The 11,269-nt window shown below is 32.9% G+C and overlaps 1 long non-coding RNA gene across 1 annotated transcript; it reads left to right on the forward strand.

Moving 5' to 3' along the window:
* Positions 1–5,076: 5,076 nt before the first annotated feature.
* LOC118750751 lies at positions 5,077–8,188 on the forward strand. The gene is made up of 3 exons (XR_004994425.1): positions 5,077–5,161; positions 7,773–7,908; positions 7,987–8,188. It is a non-coding gene; the product is annotated as an uncharacterized LOC118750751 (long non-coding RNA).
* Positions 8,189–11,269: the final 3,081 nt, after the last annotated feature.

Genomic DNA, 11,269 nt, shown 5'->3' on the forward strand with positions numbered 1-11,269 from the left:
TTTTTTCCATACAAAGTATGTCGACAATTTTCTTTTATATGGAGGACCCTGCCAGCAAAAAAATTGCCAAAAATCAACGGAATTTTTTAGCTGCTTGAAACTTGCACTTCTTCAGACTAGAATTGAATGTGCTACAAAACTGCATACCAGAATTTTTTCTAAAGATTCTGATTAAAAAGTTTGAAATTTGGGTGAAAAATTGCAAAATTTTTATAATTTTTATACAAAGTTTAAAATCTGAATTTATATGGTGGCTGTTGTATAGCCAGCTAGGCTTTTATAAAAAAATAATAAACATTAAATAAACAAAAGACAAATAGCCAAAACTGGTCAAAATATCGCACTCCTATTATTTTGTGGACAACTGTATGTATCTATGCACATACGTATCTATGTACATACGTATCTATGCACATACATACATACATATGTACTTAGGTATGTATATCAGCATATTAGTTGAAAGTACGTTTTGCTCGTCGCTCTCTTCATCGCTCCACTACATTCCTGTCCTTAGTTTTATTCAGATACCACAAATGCGCGATCCAGAAAATTCTTCTATCATTCTTGCCACAAATGTATGTTTTCTTCGAAAATACTCAAGTACTACCAGTAGAGTACTCTACTGTCAAATACCTTTTACTCGCAGTAGTTGCGGAAGGCAAAGTATATACTCTACGCGTCTTGCTATTGATCGGTAGTTTACGTACGCTTGCAGAAACTGGTTTATGCTTACTCACACTTGACCCGAACGATGAGAGTAAAGGAGGGAAAGTATTTGCGCGGCGATCGGATGTCTTGTTAGGCCCTTTAAATGGAATTGCGCAGGAGTTTAGTATGTAAACGTACATTTCTTACAATCATTCAAACTAATTTAATTTCAAATTGAAAACACATTTCTTCCAAAATAACTTAAAATCGCACACACGGAAGAACCAAACAGAATGAAAAATCATGATACTTTTTTCTTTCGTCTGTCGATTTTAGAACTGGTTCGGAACTATAGAATTTATGACTAGTTGGGAACTATGGAAAATGGGATGCGGGGGGGAGGGGGGCAATTGACACTTCCTAGGACATCGCCATGTTAAATTCGCCAGTTGCTTGTGGATGCAAAAGAGATTTATCGCGAACCAGTACTGGGTCTAAATGTACTAGAAGCGCACCAGTTCAGAACTAGAGATTTTCCCACAGGGTACACACTCCTATAAGCACCTGCATACCGAATTTCAAGTTCGTGGGATTTATAGTTCCGAAGTTATAGCTCTTAAAAATCTCACGCCTATGGAATGTGCCACGCCCCCTTTTTAAACCCATTTATATATACCCTCCTATAAGCACCTGCATACCAAATTTCATGTTCGTGAGATTTGTAGTTCCGAAATTATAGCTGATAAACATTTCCCCGAATATGGGATGTGCCACGCCCCCTTTTTCAAACCCATTTGTGTAAACCTTACTATAGATATGTACCATAGATATGTACGCATACCAAATTTCAATATCATGTGACGGATGGTTCCGAATATGGGATGTGCCACGCTTACTTTCACAAACTTATTTATATATACCCTAATATAAGCATTTACCATAGGTATGTCTGCATACCAAATTTCAAGTTCGTGGGACTAATGGTTTCGAAGTTATAGCTGATAACATCTATTACTCATTTATATATATCCTTCTGTAAGCACCTACCATATATATGATTGCATACCAAATTTCAAGTTCATGGGACTTATGGTCTGGAAGTTCTAGCTGATTAAAAATTTGACGCCTATGGGAGGTGCCACGCCCCCTTTTTTTTACCCTATGAAAGGCCCAGGTGTCATGGCAATACTCTTTCAAAATTTTGTTCGATTCTGTCCGTCCGTTTAGGCTGCACCTGGCACATACATACATTAGACTGTCCCAAAAAACCAACATTGTTAGTTTTTGACGCATACCCCCTCATTTCGTTGGTGTTATCTTAAAAAATATCCGAATAAAACTTTATGCAATTCTAACACGGCAAACTTGCAGTCAAAGTTATCAGAATAAGCTTGTTGCAGTTCGCGTGTTTTTTTAATTTACTCATTTTACTACCATATAAGATGGTATTACTATACTCCCTACAGTATTAGGACATAAGATTTAGTAAATCTGCGTTTTTGGTTTTTTACCTGGTAGTTAGGATTTTTTTCAAAGGACCACAAGTTATCATATATTTCCAAAAGTTTACACAAATTATGGAGATATGGGTATCAAATCAAAGAACAATTCGAAACAAGATTAACTATAACTTTTGTTTTCAATTATCCTTCTGGAGCATGTCAAAAATGTCCTTTAAAAATATTATCCTTCAAGATTTTTAATTTTGAATGAGTTTGGAAGAATCTTAGTTTAATTTAAATCTTATTAATATATATAAGGATACTAAAGGATAAAAATTTAAAATCATATTTTTCAAGTTTTCTAATTAATACTGCCACATTTATTCTTTAATCAACCCGAGAGGACATGTCAAACACTAAAACACTTTATTTTGTTTCTTTAATATTATGAAATCCGTTTTTTTAAAGGAGGAAAAGAGTTTGTTAAAAAAGTTGAATATAAAAATTTTATTAAAAAATGGTCTAAAATTGCAAGTTTTCAGGACAAGCACAAATTATTCGACTAGCAAACATATAGTTTTGCGGCCTTGTAATACACCCCTTCAAATCCATTATGCGTTTTCCATTAATTAATTTTTTCGATGTCTTTGGGAGAAATCCTACCGTACATATATATCTTTTCTAGTAGAAAAATTTGTGTATCTCCTGAAAACGTGCAATTCTGAAAATTTTTTAATTGGTCTGACAGAGCGTATGATGAATACAAAATTATTAAATTCAGTTTTTCTACTACATTCCTTTTTCTTAAAAAAAATGCCTTACAGAATCTATATATATAAATGTGAATGTCTGTTTGTTTATTACCTTATAACTTCTGAATCGCGGCACGGAATCGCACGAAACTTTGCACACTTATTTGTTTTTACCCCGGGAAGGTTATAGGCAAAGAGAAAAATGGGCGGTACAGGAAAAGGGCGTGGCACCTCCTATACTAACTAAAATTTTCATGTTGTATGTCTCTTGAAATATTTGTGGTAGAGCATTGGAACTTGCTGTCGAGATAAATAAAATTAATTCCAACTCCCATATGCGTGAATTATTTAATCAGCTCTAACTTCGGAACAGTAAGGGCAAATTTCACAGTGCGTATTTAACTCAGAATCGACAGTTAACTAGAGATTTTCAGTACAAAATTCTGTAGTTAACTCCCGATTCTGAGTTAACTACGCATTGTGAAATTGGCCCTAAGTCACATTAACTTGAAATTTGGTATGCAGACATATCTATGGCAGATGCTTAAAGTAAGGTATATATATATAAATAAGACTGTGAAAGGGTGCGGCAAATCCCAAAGGCGTGGAATATTTTACCAGTTGTAACTTTAGAACAATAAGTCATATAAACATAACATTTAGTATGCAGACATATCTATAGTAGGTGCTTATAGTAAGGTATATATAAATGAGTTTGTAAAAGGGGGCGTAGCACTTAACATAGGCTTGGAATTTTTTATCAGCCATAACTTCGGAACCACAAGTCACATGACCCCTTTAATTCCTTCTGGCGTTGGGTGAAACCCGCGGGTAAAAGCTAGTATTAAATAAACCAAATCATATGCTTTCATATTTTATATGTCCCTTCAGGCTGTTCACTTGTTGTAAATCAGTACGATATGAAAATTATATTTTGTTAAATTTTTTTTATGTCATACGGAAGTACAACCATTATATCAACCCGAGAGGACATGTCACAACTGAAACGTTTTATTTTGATTATTTAGTATTATGAAAGCTATTTTTTTAAATGAGGATAAAAATTTGTAATACAAGTTGAATTTAATAATTTAATGTTCATCGTAGGCCCTGTCACACCTATTAAAAATTGTTCTACAATTGCAGTCCTTCAGGACATACACAAATTATTCGAATAGAAAACATATCGTTTTGCAGCCTTGTAATACACCGTTAAAAAGCCGCTATACTTTTCGATTAATTAATTTTTTCGATGTCCTTGGGAGAAATCCTGTCATCCTATTAAAAATTTAAAGATGCAGATTTACTAGAAATGCGTTAAAATATCGAATTTATTACTTTTACAAAGTTTTCATGGACGATTTGGCAGCCTTAGTTCAAGTTATTAACTAAAACTTCAACTAAAAGTCGGCACGGGTTATCGTTAGCCTACGGCCATAAAACTTCATATATATGCTATTTAGGCTAAAAAGCACAAATATAGAGGGTATGCATATCAAAATTTGAAAACAAGTTTTTTTCCATATATTCTTGGGACAGTCTGACATACATACATATATACACACAAATATATAGTAGATATATCACTATATGCTAATCTAGACAAAAAGCTACCTACGTACCAAATTTTAAGCAAATCGGACCCCGGTCTAGCTGCTGGAAAAAATAAATTTTTTTTTCGTATGACATGGTTGTTGCTGATAGCTATTCATACACAAAGTTTCACGAAAATCGGACCAGCTGTTCGCGAAATTACCTGTTACAAAAAAAGATACTTCTCTTTATATAATTAGTTTAGATAGATTAACTACTTCTTTTCCTTTGGCAGGTGCGTCTTCTTAGTTTTGCGGAGCGCGATGGGTTGAGGAATTGTTGTGGCTTCATTTTGTCGGCAGCTAGAAGTCCGTCATTTTTGCCTTCTTTGGTTTTGTATCTAGTGTCTTCTCTTCAGTGCCTATCCTCAAAGCTTTAGAGGTTAAAATATGTAGTATGAAAACACGGTCACAGACTATATGTAAACTTAACAAAAGAATTTATCACATTAGAGGTTGTTAAAGGTTCTTTTTCCTCATAGAAAATGTGAATGACTTAGTCGAGAAAAATGGCAAAATACGGGCACTTTTTTCTGTACTTTCCGAAAATGCTTGATTTTTTCTTGTCGGACGGTGTTATTTTATACGAATATCTATAAAAGTTTGTTTTATAAAATTTTCGTTTATTTGTTTTCAGTATGGACTATACGAGCTTAGGCTGCTGTACCCTAGCTTTTGTGCTGTATATGAATACTCTGAATGCCGGATTTGCTTATGATGACAGGTGAGCTTCGCATAAGTTTTAAAATTTTTTACATTCAAAAACAAAAAACTACGGAGTAACGAAAATTATATGCATGCATACTCAGCAGGATATACATACATATCTAATTATATGTAAATACCTATAGTAGGTACATATGTATGTATAATATACATATATACATATGTATATACAAACATACATTAGATATAAAGTTTCGACCACCAAGAATACCAAATTTATATTCTTTACCATCGAAACTGTATACATCTCAAGTAGCACAAAAGTCAAAAATATACCAAAATATTTTGTGTATTTTTTACATCGGCGTGATATACATTTTCAATATGAAAAATATGCCATTTCTAAGCGCAGTTTTTGAACAGTTTATTCCGATTCAGTGTAAAGGTTATACCGCTTTTTCGTGCATTATTTACACCTACCGTCAATTTTTTTTGACAGATTTTCGGCATATATATTATGCCAGTGGTATACAAGTTTTCTTGTTTCTAGAATATAATATAAACTCCGTTGGTGTAAAATACGTATTGGTATTGGCTCAAATCATACACCATAATGGTAAAGAATTTACATCATATTCTAGCATAAATATATTTTAATGAGTGTGAAGAGTACAAAAGGATTCGAGGAATAAAATTTACTACTAATCAAATTTAAAATTAACTCAGACATAAAATTTACACCGAAGCTCTTTTTTAATCTGCACGATTTGGAATTCTTTTTATAAATCTCAGCATTACTTTTCGTAATATGCAGGCAAGAAAATCGCGAATGTGTAATGAATGTGAGTTCCTAATTTAAAAACGAGGTACATTCGAGTGAATTTCGGTACTACCCCCTCTAAAACTCGAGCGCCTCAAAATTTATAAGGATTTGAAGATTTTTAAATAAATCTGGAAAAACTTATATTTTGAAAGCAATGAGTTTTTCGCCATTACTAAATTTTTAAGAGATGCGCTGTTTAAAAAAGGTTCGAAAATACCCATAAAGTGGCATAGTTGAGCCAATGTACATAATGAAATTGTTAAATTAGTTAAATAATAGTCATACAGCTTTAATATGGCGTCCAGCTGAGTTTCAGTATTAGGCTAAGTTTACAACCTAACGTATTAGCGTAGCGAGAATACATAAAAATCGCTTCTAACCAACATTTACACAGTCTTTGGTGTTTATCGCTGTGCAAGCAACTAAAAATTATGCAGTTTGTTAAAAAAAAGCTTTTTCTCATACTTAAAGCCCAAATAAATAAAAAACATACATATGTACATATTTATATAATAAATTAAACATCTATTCTACTGCCATTATATACAATACAATATGCTTAAGTTTCGGTATAAATTGTCAAAGGGTTGTGGAAACAAAAAACATATATTAGGGGAATCCCTACGTAGCAAAGTATCACACGTTTTGTTGCTTTCCCAACAACAAAATGTGTGCTAGATTGGTACGCAGCAACTTTAAATCCAAAATGCTACAATTAACACTAACACTAACAAATAACACTAACAATAAACACTAGCTCCTTTTTAATTGCCAGCGATTATGCTGGCGAAGAAGTTTCTTTAGATTGAGCGATTTCCATTGCATCGCGTAACGCTATTACTCTAGGTTGTGAACTTAGCCTTACTTTTATAATACTTTGAAAATATGGTCGTCGTTGAAAACTTACACTGATTCTTGAGTTTGGAACAAAAATATTTGCCAAGCCAAGAACGGTGTATTTATTTCGCCCTAGACACAATTCAGTTGGAGAATTTGGTATAAAAAATGTTTCTTGTCAAATAAACACAGTTGACAGAAGTTTAAGCGCCTACCACACGTCCATTATTCGAACGCAAACGCGAACGTATACATTTCAACATGTTTTGTTAACGTTCGCGTACGAAAAGAAGAAAAATAATCAGCGTTCGCCTATGTTATGTAGAAAAAATTCTCGCTGTTGTTCGTACTCGTATGTACTATGCAACTTATAGTTGCATTTGTGAAGGCACGATGTTGAATCATTAGTACAAACTTTAAGCGTGTAGGGGTGCCTTATTAATGCATATTTCACCAGTGTATTAAACATACCAACGAGTGTTACCACTCGACAATATTTTTAGGAACAAAAAATCCTACCAAATCAGTTTCCAAACTACCAATCTTTTTTAATCATCAGATATTGATATTTTATTTCGTTTCTGATTTTACTTTATGTAAAAGTATGAATCTTTGAGATTAATTCAATTTATATCAATTATTTTATGTCTAAAATGTAAAAAAATACAATCGATATAAACATTTTATATTTGGTAACAAAAAAAAATGTATTACTGTGCTCGCACAATTTTATTTTTATTTATTTGTTTTCATTTAACCATGATGCAATAAAATTACGGAATGTCAGCAACATAATCTTAATATTTCGGTACGAGTTTTAGGTCATTTTAGCACGCTTTCAGTACGCTTTTCTACTTTCACATCACCATTGTGTTACCGCCATTCGACAAGATTTATTTAAAATTTTTACAAATGTTTTAATAAACAAATACTATGCAACAACAGTTCAATGCATTTTTGACATTTCGAATAGGATTTATTTTCTATTATAACTTCAAAACTTCGATAGGATTGCAAAACATCTTTAAAATTCGGAATCGGAAATCCAAATCGATGAGAAATCAATTTCGAACGAAACCAGAACAGCCCTGAAATGAAACTACCAATTTATCAAAACGGCAACACTGATAGCAGCTCTACTTGTGGTATGTATAATAAGCTCATATTAAAACAGGCAGTGTATTATGTACACACACACTAGCTTTGTTTCTTTACTTTTCTAGCAGATCATTATCAGGAAGAAGAATGGGAAGAATTCCAGAATTACGCTCACAGCGAGTGAAATATAGAAAAAGTCAAGAAACGCAAACTAGGAGAAACTAGCTAGTAAACACCTGACCGATGCTTTTGACAACTGAACATATGTATTTGCTGCGAATTTTTAATCGCATTTTATGTTTAAAAATTGTTCACAAATACTCACGTTTTGCCACACTTTATAAAATTTAATAAATCGCCCATTTTTATTAAAAAATACAAAAATATGTAAACGAAGCAAATCAAATCAGCTGTGCCTAATCTCTCTAATGTTGGGGCAACAGCTGAATTTTTCACCGCATAACGTGAAAATTATGTGTTTCTTGTAATTTTCTTTTGTAATCTTTTACTTATATTCGGCTAACACTACCTTGTGTAAATGCGCCTATCTGTAAAGAAACAAAGCTACTGTGTGGTGTATTCAATATTAATTTTTTGGTGAATTCTTTGCACCACTGTCAATTTCTCTCAGAATTTTTGATGTGCTGAGTCGCTACTTTTAAGTATTGATCGATACTCGGTACCGATTTAAAAAGTATCAAATACTTTCGATACTCGGTACTGAAATCTTGGAATTTCTAATAAAAGCGCGCAACAGCCAAAAATATGAGTTATATGTACACATACATATAGTGTCAGCTATTAAAAATAAATAATAGGGCTATTCGCGATCCGGTGCAAATGGCCTAGCATCATTGCATTGCAAATTTGTATTGCAAATTATTTGCAATACACAAACAAAATACACGCATTTGCATTTGTCATGGCTTGGCAAATTTGCAATACCGAAAATCCATAGCATAAAAATGCTATGCATTGCATTCATAAACAAAACCAAAGCTGATGCACAAAAATTGTTTTGCAAAAGCTTTACCATGACAGTTTAATAAAGGTCGCTCACAATCCATGGCATATTTCTGCAATTGCATAAATTTGTCAGCTCTTATGCACCGAATCGCGAATAGCCCTATTATTGCCACCAGAACTATTGCAGTTGGAAAGACGGTTGCGATAAGTAAAAGAAGGCGAGAGTGTGTTTTGCGACATCAGTATCAGGGCGAATTTAATAAGGTGGTGTTACCGGCGTATCTGAATTTTTCGCCGTGGAGGACATTACATCAAAATTACGTGTTTGTTGTAGTTAATACTAATGACAGTATGAATATCTGCGTATAATTTGTTAGTGTAATTCTTCACTTATATACGGCTAACACCACCTTATTAAATTCGAATTGATCATTATTGTGCAGATTTAATTGCCTGCCTTGTTCGCCGCACACATTATGCTTGCTTCACTTACCTACATACATACAAACCCATTGCTCATCTATTGAGAAAGGACCGTCTTATTTGTACATTTTGGGTTTTTAGGCGATGTCTTATAAAATATCAATAATTTTTTCCCGCAAAAGTAACCTATGTCGGGATAGGTCCTTTTCCCTTTAAAGCAACATTTCATTGGATTCCCAGACAATATTTTAACGTTTAACTAGCCAAAGATGTAGTTCAAGATGCCCCTATAATAGAATCTTAATTAAAATATAAAACAATTTCGAAGGAAACTGATTTTTGTTTTAATTCAAAGTCAAACCATCTAAAGTGACTTAAGCTACTTTAATTGAACGGCACAGATATAATGACGAAAGTTTAGTGTGTTGAATCGGTATCGGGTACCGAAAAGGAAGTATTGGGTACCGAAATTTTTTTCAAGTATTGGGTACAGAGAATTCAGCACATCACTACTCAGAATGTCGCCAGAATAATTTTAATAACATTTGCTAACGTGGAGCTATTTGTGACCCAAATGAAAAAAGTTGCGCATTTTAGGAGCTGGTGTAGTTTTCGTACTAATCTCAATGAATAAATAGTACCAAAATGTTAAAGGTAGAATTTTGATTTGAAAGAAATACTGGTGGAATAACAAATACACCAAAACGTTCTTTTTTTATTCAATCTAATCACATTTGTACCAAAATCCATAAATTTACACCAATTTATACACCAGTGTGCTACTTGAGATATTGCTTTGAGATATTGCAATATATATTGCTTTACAGCTAACCAAAAATTGATATGGTTTAGATTAGACAGTGCTAAGAAAAAGGTATGAAGTACGCCCGAAACAAAACCTAGTGTAGGTTGTATCTATGGTCGAGTACAACATAAAAATAGGTTCCGTATAATTCCTGAACGCCCCTTTTTTCAAAACAACCGTTACATTCGTACTTGAGCATTTATCTATTACTACTAGGGTGCCTATCGAAAATGTTTTTCTTTTGGAAATTTGGAGACCCTACCCCCTAATTTTATTCGTTTTTATGAGAAATATTATTGCCACTTTTTATAGATTTTTTAAAGGTCATTCAGAGGTCGGGACCTGTCAATTTAGGTCAGAAAATACGATTTTGTAGATGCATGAGTTTATGAATGACTATTTTTGATTCGATTTCAAAGATTGAATATGGTCTGGGAAGAGGATATATAGGCCTTTAAAATGGTATATAATAATCTTCTGTCGGACTTGGCTTGTTGGGAATTTTTTCGGGTAAAATAAAAAAACCCAAATTTTTCTTAATTTTTTAAATTTTGACCTTCGATAACTTCCACAATTTCAAAATATGTAGTACTATCTAAAATTTGCTTTAAGCACTAGATTTAGTGCTTTTTGAAAATTAAAACGCCAAAAAAAATTATTTAGTGCCTAGTGCCTTTTTTAGTGCTTTTTTTCTGAACTAAAATTACTTCGAGATAGTTAAAACCTGAAATAATTTGGAATATTTAAGGCTCTGGCAGCACTGAATTTACAAGAATCTACAAATTTAAATGGACTAAAATACAACCATGATTGATAAAAAACTGAAGTTGCAAACCCACCTTGTTAAATTCTATTCGCGTTGAAAATGCTAGTACGCAAGTAAGTTAAGTATTTATTTTATTCTTTTCTAATTATTTGTACAAATCTTGTTTTTTTTTACCACCTGAGTAAAACACGTCGTTTCTTGGTGCTGAATCCAAATATGGCCTCACAATTGCTCTAGCACTAGAATTTTGAGATATCCTAACCTCAAAGTGCCAAAAAAACGGTTTTTAGCGATATTTGAGGTTATATAATCAAAACATCAAAGTATTTGATCAATTCTAATTAGGGAATCATTTTCGTTTGATACGATTCGATTTTTCTTTCTCGAGATATACCAGTTTTAATGTGCAGTACTTCGGTATTATGTTATGAAAAAAGCATCCCTTGAA

The sequence above is a fragment of the Rhagoletis pomonella genome, unplaced genomic scaffold (genome assembly GCF_013731165.1).
Source record: "Rhagoletis pomonella isolate Grant_MI unplaced genomic scaffold, Rhpom_1.0 Rhpom_scaffold_00385, whole genome shotgun sequence".
NCBI lineage: Eukaryota > Metazoa > Arthropoda > Insecta > Diptera > Tephritidae > Rhagoletis > Rhagoletis pomonella.